The sequence below is a fragment of the Cryptomeria japonica genome, chromosome 6 (assembly GCF_030272615.1).
Source record: "Cryptomeria japonica chromosome 6, Sugi_1.0, whole genome shotgun sequence".
NCBI lineage: Eukaryota > Viridiplantae > Streptophyta > Pinopsida > Cupressales > Cupressaceae > Cryptomeria > Cryptomeria japonica.
The window spans coordinates 208,109,648-208,124,729 of record NC_081410.1 but is presented as its reverse complement, the minus strand read 5'-3'; positions in this window follow the sequence as shown (position 1 = coordinate 208,124,729).

The window sequence follows — 15,082 nt, the reverse complement described above, 5'->3', positions numbered from 1 at the left end:
CAACTGACATTTCCCCCTTATAATGGACCAAGAATACAGAGAGAATGTTGGGTAAAGACACAGGAGATGCGGTTTTGGAGTCAAGCATCCCTGCTTGATCAAAATTGTCAAAGTTCTCCTCTACCAAGAAATGCAATGAGAATCTTGTATCCTGGTATTCTCTACATCAATAACCACAAATATGTGATAGTGGCATGGCTCATAAGGTAGTTGGAATTCATGGAAGCTTTCTATGTCTCAGCACCAAAGCTTTCATGTATACTAGCTTGGCAGTTTTGCTTTAAGACAAAATAGAAGCAATGAGTTTTGCAGGTAAAAAGGGGGTCACATGTAATTTTGGAAAGGATTGGTAGCTTGTTGTAATCCTTATGATTATAAAAGGAATACCAAGGTTGTAAAGAAGGATTCTGAAATTTTCTTATCTCCAGGGAGAGTAAAAACAGGGATTTGTCTTGTCTATTGTGTAGGGTGGTTTCATGGTGAAACAAATTAGTATGTAAACTTTCACTCAATAGTTTTTCAAATACTTTATGAATAAAGTAATACATTGTTGCTAAGATTGTCTCCATTTGTACTTTCAAATGTTAAATGAATGATGAATCATAATATTACGAATATTTTATTTTATCTTGGCAATTTCCTTGTCAATATGTGATCATTGTCAATGTGTTAACGTTGGGCATTAATGTTCGAGTGGCTCACTCATTTGAAATGATCTATTACCTTGGTTTACATTCTTGATCTCAGATTTGACTTTGTGCCCTAGACATAAGCACTAGTCTATTGAAGCTATTTGAGATCTGTTTTAGAAATACATCAAAGCCAAAGTACAATTAAACGTAGAATAATTAAGGCAAAACTTTCACTATTTTTTTGGAAAACAACCCATATAGAAAACATGCCATGGTCATTGTAAATGAACTCGATATCCATTGGAATTAGTAATGTACTTTTTAGCATGTATAAAATCATGATCTCATAATCATTCTAAACAATCCTTTCACATAGAAAACACTGAGTTGCATGGGTACAGATGTTAGCTTGTTCCAGAAGAAAATAATAAAATATTGAATTGGTGGTTGGATGATTATAGTAGACTAATGAGTTCTGATCCTTTCATTAGGTGGCATGTTGCATGCCAGCATGGGGATGAGGCCATCATAAAAAAAAATTGGAAAGGCAAAAAAGTGAAAAGGAATTTTTAGAACTTCTAAATTTAGAGCTTCGAGGTTTTTCATAAATCGATAGTTGTGTTGAGTTGGTTAAGGAGCATCATAAATATTTTCCTCTACACTTGTTCAAGAATAATATTAGAAATGGAATGCATGTATGTAGATGTTTCATGTGTGTTCATAAGATATATATTTAATGACACCAAGTGGAGAATAATTCAGGAAGGTTGTGTTTATAGCAGCACAACATATTGCTCTGTAGCTAAAGGGACATTGAAATCATGGGAGGTAATTAAAGGGACATTGAAAGGCCACTACAATTGTAGATGGCCTTTCCCTGGCTACCTATTTTTTCCCCCTTGTTTCCTAAAGCCTAAGAGACAGAGGGAATGCAGAGGAGAACAATGAGGATAGGGGAGTGTCGGCTCTATCAAAGAGCCTATTTAGTTAAAATTGATAACTAAAACCAGACCCCCTGTTCTACTTATGATATTTCTCTATGGAGCTCCTCCTTTATTTCTTAGAGAGACAATATGCATCTATGAGCTCCTCCTCTGTATTTTATAGCTAGAATCTTGCCTCCATAAAACTCCTCTAGTTTTTATAGTTATAATCTTGCATCCGTAAAGTTATCAGTAGTGCAATGGTGGTGTGACTCAAGCAGTTGAATTTCATCAGTATTTTACTCTTCACCATGGTCCATGGTAGTTTCATAATAGTTATAGTGCATATGGTTTGATAAGTTATCCTTTTTTGTTTTAGGTTTCATATTGGGAATATCTCATTTCCATGCGTACAAAACAAACATATGTCAAATGAGAACATGGCAGTTGTATACAGCCTGAAGCTTTTTGCATTCCTTACTCTTATAAAATGAATTCTAGGGTTGTAATTAAGAGAGTTTTTTGGAGGGAATCTTGGTCTCTTTGAAAAAGGGTAGAGTACTAGTGTCTAAATTAGAATATGGAGTCTTTCATAGTGAAGACTATAAATATTCCTTCAGCAATATTAATTAGTTTATGATCTATCATGATAATTACTACAGATATGGTCTCCATGTAAAGCGGAAAAATCGAACCCTAGTTGTTCTCCCCTCCCCAACTCCAAGGAGAGAGAAGGGGGAGTCACTAGGGTTGATGGTTTTCACTTAGGAGAGACTTTACATTCAAAAGAGGGGTTGAAACCCACAAGATCCAATCCCACGCAATGCAAGATTGGATTCTATATGAGTTTCAAGGGTTGTGATAGCAAGGATACCCTCTTTTGTAAAGAATGTAGATAGAAAGATTGAACTAGGAATGCATGTAAAGTAGGAAAGATTTGCTTATAAACAGAGACAGGGATATGGGATGAAGCTGCGGACCTGGAATTAGCAGTAAAATGTTGAGACGGTGCTGTCCTGCAAATTTGAGCAAAATTTGACCGGACGATGGCGCCCGGCGTGCACACGGTCCTCCGAAAAATCCGCGAAACGAAGGTGGATCTGTTCGTCTCTGCACAAGGACTCCAGATCTTCAATTACAGCCGTGTAACTGCAACCTACACACAGAAAAGAGAGGACGATTGGGGGGTTAGGGATGAGGGGTTTGCCTTTAGGTCAAACCCCGGTTTTGGAATTAACCAAGAAATGAGAATGTTGCAAATGCAAATGTTTGTAATGTAAACAAGTACTGATACCTTGTTGTAAGAATGTTTGTATTCTTACATGCGAAGGTGTAATGTATGTAGTATGTTGTATGTTGTATGTGATCTCCTCTTCAATGGTTGAATCCTTGTCTTGAATGCAACACTTAGCCTTGAATGGAGACTCAGAATGCTCAATTGCTTGAAGGAATGCTTGAATGCTTGAATGCTTGAATGATTGAATGTTTGAATATCGTTTCCGCCTTCTCCCCCTCTTCAAAATGAGAGAGGAAATGCAGTTTTTATACTTGTCAATTAGGGTTGAAAGACTGATTTTCCCGACCTTAGGCCGACCAGGAAATATTATTTTCCAATTTGCAAACTTAAAGACCCGAAGCCCCAAAAGAGACCGGGCCCAAAATAAGGCCAGGGACCAGGGCGCTGGGCGCCATGGTCCTGGGGGACCAGGGCGCTGGGTGCCATGGTCCCACCTCCAGAGACAACGGGGTGCAAGGAGGATCAGACCAAGGTGCTGAAGAATGCAGTTTTTGGTGTCATGAACAAGTTTCGGGGTCTCCATTCAGGTTCCGTGTTGCGTTGCCATTGTGAAGACCCAAATGCAGTCGAAATTGCAAGTGTCGCAATTTCAGGATGCTACACTCCATAATGTGTTTCTTGATCTCACGTGAATAATAATATTAAGGGTTTTGTTATTTGTCTTTGCAAATCTCTTGTGAAACTGAAATTCTATTTGTGACCTCTTTTCAAGGAATATATTAAATTTCTACACACGTATTGTAGTAGGTTTATGTACTTGTATCAAAAATTAAAACAAAAGATATATATACTATTAATATATATCGCACAAGGCATTATGGTAAGTGTGCATTTAATGAGACATTTATGCTAAAGCCGATCAAATGCCTTTAAATTAGGCATTGGAGTATTACCATATTTCCACATTACATGTTTGAGTTGGAAATTTTGAGGTGGGAGTGATGGACATGCTAATTATGCTTAGTGCAATGAAACCACAAACAACGTTGGTAGGTGAAGTCACTGATAAATAGTTAGGGAGGGTCTTAGTGAATGACCACTCATACATAATACATGTGGTCAAGACAGTGTTGGGGCTGGATTTTTTGATGGCATAATACAGGAAGAGGGTCAATTTGAGCATTCCGGCCTTTTTTCTTGCCATGTTGTTATATATGAGGGTTTTCAAGGAGTGGGAGAAAAGACTCACCCAGATGGTGTTTGAGCATGCATATTTGCGTAACATTGATGGGATGATTGGAAATGTGTATGATAACCTCCTCATTCCCCTCCCACAAAAATATTACATTGGGAGGGTTTTAAAATTTCCAATTGTGCAAACACAAGATGCACAATTGTTGTAGGCTCAGAGGAGTGATATACTATGTAGTATCAATTTCATCCTATATGTAGCCAAAAACAAGGAACTTGAGGAGGACAACCTAAAAATTACAGCTAACTAACCATTGAAGGGTTGCTAGATGAAGTTGAAAATGATGAGGCGAATGTGGTTGAGATTGTAGGGGCGTTGGAGCTGGGGAGTAGAGAGGAATGGGTTGAGGATGATAGATGTGGTGTGGAGGAAATTATAGCAAGCGAAGCTCATGCTAATTGCGGACAGGACTTCTCGCTCATCTTACAAGCCAAGAAAGTCAGGTAGGACAAAATGAAGGAGGAACGTGAAGCTGTGGAATTGGCAAGGTGGGCTCGAAATGTCTCCTAGTCCGAAAGTATGGTGCAACTGCTTTGTTCTGTTTTGAATTTGGTATTGTGGGTTATGGGTTGTTAATTTTTTTATTAAGTACTTGTGTAATCTTTTTTTTGTCACGATTGGACATACGATGTAGTGTGATAATTGGAAATACTACGGAGAATATATTTTTGGATACAAGCCAAATACTATTGTATCTTTATTTTTAATCTTATCTTATTATAATGGGTGTTGGCCCTACCCAACTATTAAATTATCAAAAAAAAATTGTTCGAACGATTTATATGAATCTTTTTGATGAAGTGATATGTAATATGAGATTTTCAAGATTAACTTTAAGAACCCCTTGGGTAAAGGAGTAAAATCCTCTCATTTTACAAAAACTAGAATTGTTTGAATCTTTCTTGGTATCCCATTGTTACACAGAAGTTAATAATATTGTGGATTATTTGGCAAATTTAGCCATCGATAGCAATGCTAATCAGTGAGAGGTGGGTTTTGAGGAAATTCCTTCTAGGGTATGGGAAGGTTTGCAGCAATAGTTATGTGATTTTCTTGAGTAATGTGGATGTAAAATTTAATGATGATAATTATTCCCACTTTCCCCTTTCATTTCAAGTATTCATGTTCATTGTCTGGAGGAGAGTTTGAGCTCATGGTATTTGATACAATAGTGTTTTTCCAAAGGTTTTTTGATACTTTCTTTTTTGGTAGGAAGGTTTTTGGCACAGAGCTTTGGAAAATTGTCTTCTTCCATTGATAGCAGCTGTGGAGTCTACATTTGAAAATTATCCGATGGGTTTTTTTGGCAAATTGTCATATGGGCTCTATGCAAAACTGATATTATATGTGTTGTGGCCGCATTTTGTATGTGGTTTTGGGTGGGGTGTATAAACCGATCCGTTAGATACTATAGGTTTATTTTATGAGCTGTGACTGGAGGTTTTCTTCCCAGGGTTCTTTCCTCTGGTATGCTCTTTGAATCCTGTGTAAAAATAAAAAAATATCAATAAAAAAGTTTATTAGAATAATCCACTTTTATTGAAAAAAAAAGGAGTAAAATCCTAGCGAATCTTTCATTATTTTGAGGGAAAATATTATAATGGGTGTGGGCCTTACCTAGCAATTTACTTATAAAAAAAATAACTATCTAATTAGAAGCATGAGATTAAAATTGATATAAAAATTTATTGTTGGCAATTATCAAAGTTAGGGTTTATAAAAACAGATACGGGTAATAGCTAGGGTTTCAAAATAAAACTTAAAATGATTCACTCTACAACTTTGTTACTATAGATGATCAATTAGGCTTATGAAATTGAAAGACACACTGAGAAAACAATGATTAATGTGACAAATGCAACTATAGCCTGCACAGAAAACCCTAGAGCATAAACCTTTACAATGGTAAATTCAAATTACAAAAAACATAAAGAGTAGTTTAGAATCCAAAGCACGGTAAATGTCAAACAAAACTATAATAAAGATAATATAAATTTATAATGAAAACTAAAAATTTGTGGATTGCAACGAGAAATTGGAATTGGATGTAATAAGTGTAGGCATGTGTACTAGTTTAATGTCTTTAATTTTATTGTTTTTTATTTACTATAGTTTATAAAAACCTTTGGCACTTTGGTATTAGCTTCATTGAGCACTTCTAGCTAACTCTCCAATCGTGCAAAGATCCTAGCCATCAATCTTACAGAAGACAACTACACATTATCACACTTAGGAGATGAGCATGATGGACCCATGCCCTAGCCATGTTGTGTGATTTTCCACATGTCATTCATTTAGTGGTCCAAGTGTATGTCATCACTGTTGGTAGGGCCTGTGCGGGTGGAGTTGTGGAGTTAGAATTAGAAAGAAACTTTGATTAATCATGCAACTACACAATGATTTGGGTCTTTGAATAAACAAGAGGTGATCGCTTAGTAATGTGGCTTACGAGGAGGATAGGTTGGGCCAACCCTTTCCAATGTGTCCTTTGACCTCCAACATGAAAATCTTATTGGTCCACTTAAGAAGAGCCTGATGTTGCCAGGGCCCATGTGCCATGCATGTGGGTGAAGCTTCAAAGTTAAGGTGAACAAGCATCTTGATCTAAATGTGTAGTCGCACAATGATCTAGACCATTGATCTCAAAGAAAGTGCATGACAGGGTAATAGCTTGAAAAATCAAAGCGACCGGTTGGCTAATAAAAGGGGTCAATTATGATAATGATGAAGGAGAATCGAGTCATAACTAAAAACTAACTACCTACTACAACTGGTCAATGAAAAAATCTCTACGGATTACGGAATAGAGACATATGTGTGCACTGTTTAATTTGTTGGCAACAACAAGAAGGAAAACTGAGAGGGGGGTCAATCAGTTTTCACTGGATTAAAACAATTAAGCACAATCTCAGATCTGATCAACTACAACAAAAAGAAAGATAACACCAATCTTTTGATGTAGAAAACCCGGTTAAGGGAAAAACCACGGTGGGAACCTACCCACAATGAGATAATACTCTGCAGTAGTATGTGTAGATATTACAATGCGGAATGCACATGCATTCAGGAACATTGCCTAGAGCTCACTGCTCAAATTATAATTACCCAAAAGGCTCCAATGCTCAGGGAAGGTTCACTAACTTACAAAAATATTTGGACTACAATCTAGAAAGAATGAACTACAAAAATAGCATCTGCTAATTCTTGATGATAGTTCCGGTTAAGATCAAATGTCTACTCTTCACCAATATTTGCTCTACACACGACACCAAAAGATGAATTCACTTGTTTGCACATACACCACTCTCTGATAATGTTGACTCGACACCCTTTCTCCAAATTACATGAATATTAAACCCATTTATACAATCCATCAACCTTAACTACAAGATCAGCCAAATCCATAACACCTAATTACAAAATTACATCACACAATACATAAATCAACCAAAAGACCAATATAATTACATAGATAGCATAACATGGACCTAAATCAAATCTACAAATTCTCATCAACACCAAAAATCTTGCCAAGACCAACCGCAACACGTTACACAACTAAAATACCACATAACACGAAGAATATCACTAGACCAAGAAAATGATCAAGAACTCACTCAACAATCAATACAAATCACCAAGGAAAATAGGACATGATAAGGAAACACCAACAAGCACATTAGATTCATCTACAATAGCCACACAAACACCACTTATGCAAAACTCCATCGATCAACATGCTAACGTTCAAGAATACTCAACATCAGCAAATCAAATAAGAAAGATAGCTTTCGGAGCATCAAATCATGAACCACTTGAAATGAAGATACACACAAACATCAAAAACATTATCCCAAATCCACAACACAAGATATCATCATACTGGAGCTCATCAGATCAAAAACCAGACTCTATCGGCCACTGAACAAAAAGACCAAAACCTCAAATGCAATCACCAGATCAAGTGATATGATCAAGAAGACTTCCAGGATCACTAAAACTAATTCTCTTCAATACTAAAACATAGGAATATGTTGACATCAATGACAACAACATATCCTAGCAGCAACAATATCCAACATAATTGATTATATTAAAGTGTATAATTAATTAAATATAATTCTATACTTTATTAATCAATTAATTTAATGACCGTTGGATGATCATAGATCAACGACATAAACTTTATTTCGGGATGAAGTTCTAAAGGACACAAGTTTCTTCCTTTGCCTAATTCCTACATCACATTTTTAGTGTACGTAGGAAATAGGGGAAAGCATCAAAAGCATAACTTTTAAGCAACCACGAACGTAAATTCTAATGAAATCCAATCCTAGAACATTCAATAGAGGAAGAAAGACAAGATTTCAAAACCAAAATGCAAACCATATGCAAAAATCTCCTTCTTTGAACTCCATTGTTATTCTTTTGCCTCCAAATTATGTGGGTGTCACCTACAAATGAAAAAGATGAGCAAGCAAGATGATTGCAAATAGAAGATTTGAAATCAATAGCATGAGGGTACTCAAATTGTGGTTGTTAAAATGATTCAGAAAAAGAAGCTCAATTTATAGACCAAAACTTAGGGAAATCATGAAATTAGAATGATTGATTCGAAAAAGGAAAATTGATTTGAAAATGGCATAATTGAATGACAAAATTTATGACAAATTGATTGACAAGTTTCCATGTTAAAATATGACAAATTGAAGAGAGATTTATGCTTCATGATTTATGACAATTTGACCTTAAAATTTGCTCATTGATTTATGACAAATTGAGCAACAAAATAGCTTCATGATTTGAGCAAAAGGTGGAGACAAATTAGTGGAGAAATGGTAGGATAAATTATAGGAAATGGGAAGCATGAAATTAGGGATGACAAATTATAACAAAATTAGGAGAAAATTGAGAGAAATGTGGGAATAATTAATAATTTCTCATTTATTAATTAGCCCACAAAAGGGAAATTAGCCAATTAAATAAAATATTTAATTGTGACACAAGAAATAGGGTAAATGAATAAATTGATTTATCCTAAGAAGGATGTTGGAAAGGATTAATAATTAATGAATTATTAAACCCTAGAAAGGAGAAAAGAAAAATGAAATAGGTCAAAACAATGTCATGACATAATTAATCCGATAAATGAATGATCATGATCATGATCAAGAAGATAATTGACAAGGACCAAAAGTTTATTAAATTAATAATTACAAAAACCAATGACAAATTGATCAAATTTGACAAGGTTTATTTGATAAAGGATGATTGATAAAGGATCGATGACAAATCGATCAAAATTGACAAGGATTGATGGAAATTGACAAAAAATGATAATGATAAATGATGATTGATTAACATTAAAATTCAATCATGATCATGAAATGACAATTGAGAATAACATTGATAAGACCTAAATTGAAACAACTGAATAGGATCGAATAGGAAGAGAAAGTAGAAGAATGACACGATGTTGATAAATGATAAAGACCAAATGTGCAACATAGAGGAAGTGTTAGTAAAATTCAAAAACCTAAAAGAAGGTAACACAGACATGTTAAAGTGTGACATCATAAGCGTTGACCATTTTTAGATGCTTACATTTTGACCCTCTTTGAGACAATATGGTTTTGAGTGTTGTTTCAAATAATAGTAAAGAAAAATCACATAAAACATTGCCCCAACAATGGTGGGCTACAAGGATACCCCCTTGATAAATTGGGTGAAAAATTTAGAAAAGACGTCAATTTGTCAAAAATAACTCCATAATTACACCAAGTTGATTGCAAGGACTGATGAAAGAAATGTTAGTAAGAGGAAATTAGACAGAGAAGAATTAGCGATGAAGAAAAACTTGCTTGCACAAATGCACAATAGTATGTGAAAACCTTTATTTTGATATGGAAAAATGGATGCGGCACACCATGGCAATGAAGGCTAGGACAAGAATGCAATCCCTTTGCATAAAACACACACATCACAGATAAGGAGTGAGTCAAAACATCCTAAGACATGCATGCCCTATAATGCTATGAAACACTCCGCAAACAGAAAACAAAAAACCAAAAATGACCCTGAACCATCCCGGCCACTCTAAATCACTCAGTGACATCATCGAGCAACATAGGAACATTGTCGAAGATAGATCAATGAGAGATAAGATGCACAAATTCAAACAAGTCAAACAAATAATTTGATTTTGCATTGCCAAAGTGATAAAGTTGTGATACATGGACGATCATGCAGTCTAGTTTTAGGGAATGCAGTACCCCATCTAAGACAAGACTCAATCTGGTTTCGAGTATACCACACCCTGTATAAGACCCATTAGAATGTTGACAAAAGGACTGATAATGTTGATGTTATTTGATTGACAAGACAACTTCGATCAGTTTGAATTCTTGGTTGTTTGAATAGTTTGTCTATTAAAGCATGATTTCGTTAAAGCGCAATATTTTATTTTGTTTGTCATCTGACGTCTACTCAAATGTTTGTCTATGTACAAAGGGGACAAATTATTGGCAAAAATGAAAGTGATTGTGATTATTTTTGGGTTTTAGATGATTTCCAATTTTTAGGGTTTTGAAATTTTTTTATTTTTTTCTTCTTTTTTTAGGACATTTTATAATTTTTTGGATTTTTGTTGTGTTTATTTCAAGACATTTTTCAATTTTTTGGGATTTTTTCAAGACATTTTACAAAAAAAATTGAATTTTGGATTATTTCAGGAATTGGTTTGATTTTTATTGATTGTTTCAGGATGTTTTTTGATTTTTTTGGATTACTTCAAGATATTTTTCAATTTATTTGGATTATTTTAGGACGTTTTTCAATTTTTAGTTATTTTTTTCAAGACTTTATTTTCTTTTTAGGGATTTTTTCCAAGACTTAATTTGATTTTTAGTGATTTTCTCAGGACTTTATTTGGTTTTTAGCCAGTTTTTTAAGGACTTTATTTACTTTTTAGTGATTTTTTAAGGACATTATTTGATTTTTAGGGATTTTTTCATAACTATTTACTTTTTAGGGATTTTTTCAGGACATTATTTGATTTTTATGGATTTTTTTATGATTTTGCCCCCAGTGTCTAGCAAGGCAAGGAATATGACGAATGGATAAATAGGCTTGCTGAAATGTTGGTGGATAGAGGGAAAATAAAGGCCATTTATTATGGAGACAACGTGGATGCAATTTCCAAGGGCTATCGTGTGATGGGATAAGGGACTGGATATGATAATGTAAAGTAATGGCATGGTCTAAGGGACATGTCAAGAGGGTTTTGAAAACCATGTTTTGCATTTTACATCCTTATGTTAGATCAAGATCAAAGGATGGAAAAGAGTGTATGGACGATGATAGGATATGGATAGGACAAGCAAGATCAAAAATAGATAAGGGATATGGACTGAAGGTTGTGATAGGCCAAAGGATAGTAATAGAAGGTTGCAATAAGACAAGGGATATGGACGAAAGGTTGTAATAAGCAAATGGATAAAGACCAAAAGTGATCATAGACTGAAAGCTGCGAATAGGAAGCATGAAGCTCATGAAGATCCTCAGCCTTGTCAAGATCAAAGGTGGAAAACGGGATATGGATGTAAAGGACAATAGGATAATGGAGGGACGATAGGATAATGAAGGATAATAGGACATGATAGGATAATGAAAGGATGAGGGGAAAAAGGATACAATAGGATAAAACGTGCCCCCAAGTATAGTATGCAAGATGTTCACAGATTACACATGATGTCTGTTTGCTAGGTTTTCATCATGGTACTTTCCCAAGGCGCCTGTTTGCCAGGTTTTCACCAGAGGATGAATGGTTTTTCTTTACTTTTCTTTCCTTTTTGATTTTTTTTCTTTTTTCTCTTTTTTCAATTTTTACACTTTTTTTACTTTTTGACTTTTGCAGTAGAATATGGACACATGATAAGGTATCGATGAAGGACTCAAGCATCTTGTTGTTCAGATAGTATCCCTGGAAAATGTACCATGACCATCAAAATTATGCTCAAAGACATTGGTAGGATCGTGAAATGGAAATGATATGCAACTAAGGCCAGGATTTATGCAAAAGATGAGATCAGAGGGATAGAAGGATGCAAAAGAGGTGTTGGATAATAGATGGGGTGTTGGAAGAATTGTTCTTGAGCATATGGAAATCCTGACAAGATCATCATTGGCACACACCTTAAGGGGTGGTGAATTGATGGAGGAAAAATGGATTTTGGATATTGGGATTTTGATGGAGGAAATGATAGGGATTTTTGGGCATAAGGACCCAAAATAGATTGGGGAGGTGATGGAGGAATAGACTTGAATGGTTTAGATGATGAAATAGAAAATTTGGATGCCAATTTTGATGCTTCTTTAGATTGTTGCTCTTCAAGGAGCTTCTTAGGGATCCACATGGTTATTTATTTTTCATGCTTTTGTGGATCCTTGGAACACATTGCTTGCACAAGGGATTTAGTAACCCATATAGCTTTTGATTTTTCTTTCTTTTTCTCACTGGGCTTTTGTGGCCTTTTGGATTTTTCTTTTTCTTTTTGGATCATTTTTTTTTTTGCTTTGACATGTCTATTAGTTGGGACATGTTGATCCTTGACTATATGTGGATTGATGGACTTCTGACTTTTATGCTTGGCATCCAAATTTCTTGGAGAAGGGAAGGAATACATGGATGGATAGGAATAAAATGGAGGTCTTTTGGATGGGTGGAAGGTTCTCAAAGATGTGTGCCTTTGTTGATCCTGCATAGGGGATGACAGGATATAATGACCTAAAATGGATGGAAGGAATGAATGACTAGGTGCATACTTGGATTTAGGTTTGATAGGGATACCATAGTCTTGAGGAATATCATTGAGGCCATGACCATTAATATTTTCTTTAACGTAAAGGGTTTTTTGCTTGTGAAGGTCCACCCCTTTGCCTTTGTGAATATTTTGACCCATAGGAGACTCTTTTCTTTGGGAAGAAGATGTGAGTCCATTATGAGGTGAATATGACATGATGGGATAATGAAGTGAATCAAACTAGACCAAAGTGGAGGAACCCATTGTGCATGTAGGGGGTTCTTTAACATCTTGCACAACCATATTAGAATCATGAGGGGGATCAAGATCACTAGGGGGATCATGATCAAGAGGAGGACTAGGATCAATGATAGGCTCTTCATGAGATGGAATGGGAGAAATAAAGGGATCATTTGGGGAGATGGAATCTTGTGGGGGATTTAAAGGGATGACAGGGATAAAGATCTTGACAAGGAGGAAGATCATTAGATTCCTCTTTAAAGGTGCTTTTCTCTTTACTTCCAATGGGATTATTAGAAGGAATGGAAGGAATGTCTTGATCTTGCTCAGGTAGTGGAATACCAATGGGACTTGAAAAGGCATTGGACTCTTGAATAGGAATAGGGGGATCATCATGAGTGTCTAGGGAGATAGGATCCCGGTCAACAATTGGATGGGATAATAAGGTTTTAGGATCTTGATCTTGACTTATTTTAGGAATCATTTGTTTGTGTGCTAAATAATCCTCTTGACATGGGGTTGGACTTTGAACATGCATGGGGGATTCTGGCAAGGAATCAATGCTTTGACATGAGGGAGAGGGACTTTGAATGGGATCCTCTGAAATAGGTTTGATGGTAAATTAATGACACAATGGAATTGGGTCTAGCATTTCTGAAACATGGAAGGGACTTGCATCATGAATTGGATTAGCTTGGCAATCAATTATGGACAACCCTTCGGGAATTGCATCCTTAGGTGTATCATTTTATGGGGATGATATGGAAGGCTCTTGCAAATTTTCAAGAGGTGTAGGAATAGATGTCATTGGAGATTCAATTTTCTTATAAGGGGATGAATTGTTGCTAGACATAAGTGTATGATTTTGATCTTTCTCAGAAGGATCTCTTAAGATTTTCTTTAAGAGTTGTATAAAAGAGCTACCTTTCTTTGGAGACACATTTGAATCCTTGTGAGGTTTTGACATGGTTGGCTTTTGATTTTGGATTTGTTCGAAAGGGACTTGGTTTTGATTTGGTGTGATGTTTTGATTTTTGACTTGGTTAAGCTGGTTTGACATGTTTCAAATTTGGTTTTGGTTGAATTGGATTTGATTTGGGACTTGGTCGAATTGGTTTGCCATGTTTGAAATTTGATTTTGGTTGAATGGGATTTGATTTAGGACTTGGTCAAATTGTTTTGTCATGTCTGAAATTTGGTTTTGGTTGAGTTACAACTCTTTTTTTTGAATTTATGGTTGTAATTGTTGATATTGATTTGTTGACTGAGTTGGATGTTGATACTTGACAGTTGGTTGAACCAATTGTTGAAATTGTGTGTTTGGTTGGACATATTGTTGATACTGCACCATTGGTTGTGTTGGTTGGATTTGTTGGACCATGTGTAAGTTGGACTAGTAGGAAGGATAGATTACTTTTGAAGGTTGAGTCTCATAAGAATATGAAGGTTGGTATGACTCAAATTCCAATTTTGATTCTGATTCTAATTCTGAGTCTGAGTCTAATTCTCTTATCATTGGTGGTATTTGATTATCTCTCATCGTTTTCTCTAACCAAGTCGCATGTGGGCTAGGATCAGTCTTGATCGAACTAGGATTTTGATGTTTTGGATGCAAACTTGAGGTTTGGTTTTGAATGATTGTTTGATTTGAGGGTGATCTTGGTTGAACACTACCAAGTCCTAGTCGCATTGGTACGAATATTGGTTCAAAATTTGGTAGTGGTCCCAATTGAATGATTTCATACTCTACTAGCATGTTTGTATGTGGACCAACATTTGGATTAAATTTTGGTTGAATGATATTGTCTCGTTATTGTGTTGGATATAATTGTGATTGTCTAAACAGGTTATTATCCATTGGAAAAGACATGGCTTGATATGTTGATTTGTGTGATTTCTTGTACTTAGACCTTGTTTCAATAGGCATGTCACTATGTATTGTTTTAGGGATTTTTGAATTTAAGATTGATGTATGCAACTAATGCAACCTAAAAGGA